This window comes from Penaeus monodon, chromosome 9 (assembly GCF_015228065.2).
Source record: "Penaeus monodon isolate SGIC_2016 chromosome 9, NSTDA_Pmon_1, whole genome shotgun sequence".
In the NCBI taxonomy this organism is placed as follows: Eukaryota; Metazoa; Arthropoda; class Malacostraca; order Decapoda; family Penaeidae; genus Penaeus; species Penaeus monodon.
The window spans coordinates 31,477,717-31,478,889 of NC_051394.1; positions in this window are offsets into that span (position 1 = coordinate 31,477,717).

Below are 1,173 nucleotides of genomic sequence, written 5' to 3' on the forward strand. Positions count from 1 at the left end.
GTGTATGTGAAATCCTTGCTGAATTGCTGAAGGCAGGGGGTGAACCAATGGCATAGGGCTTGAATACGTTCTTGACTGCCATTCCGACACGGATTATTGGTTTAAATGGTACTGAAAGTGCTGTGAAGTGTGGTTGGGGCCTGCCAAACCTCTCCCCTGTTTTAACAACTCAGGGGTGAGGCAAGGCTGTGTCCTTACACCAACACTTTTCAACACTTGCATGGACTGGATAATGGGCAGAGTTACTATCCAAAATCACTATAGAGTAACACTGGGCAATATCAAGGACACCGACTTCGATTTTGCCGACCTTTTGCCTGAGTCTTGATGCATTCAGTTATGAGGCGAAGCTCTTGGGCCTAGAGGTCTTCTGGACCAAGATCCAGGATATTGAGGGTCTATTAGGAGAACTTGTTTAGTCGATACATGCTTGGCGAGGATGTTGAAGTCACAGAGATGTTGAAGTCACATACTTTGGTGGCATAAGCCAATTATCTGGGTTGTCAGACCAAGAGGTCAGTAAACGGATTATTCTGGCAGCAGAAGCCATAAACTCAATTAATTAGAGCATTTGAAGATAATGGTATCTGTGCAGATGGACCAATTATGTGTCTTGAAGGCCTTGAGACTGCCAATTTAGTACTGGTCCTCCGGTTCATACCTGGAGCGACTTAAGTTTGAGTCTTGGTATCAATACGGCATTGTATTATTCCATATTTCATATATACACCTCAGTACATCTGACGAGTGCCCACGGGGAGTGTGCGTAAAACTATCATTAATCATGTACAAGTAGATAGGTAATGTCTATGGAGCTAGTTAAATCCTAGTTGTACACTCCTTTTTGTGGGTCGTATGGTATGATTGGTTTAGTACTGGTCCTCCGCTTCATACCTGGAGCGACCAAGGTTCGAGTCGTGGTCAGGGAAACAGATTAAGAGAGCGAGAGAGAGTTTGCAATTGTCTGAGCGTAGAGAGAAAGAGAAGCAGACAGACAAAGCGATAGAGAAAGAGAGAGAGAGAGAGAGAGACAGAGAGAGGATATATATATATATATATATATATATATTTATTTATTTATATATATATATATATATATATATATATATATATATATATATATATACATATATATTATAATATATGGGCGCGTGGCCAAATGGTTTAAGGGGC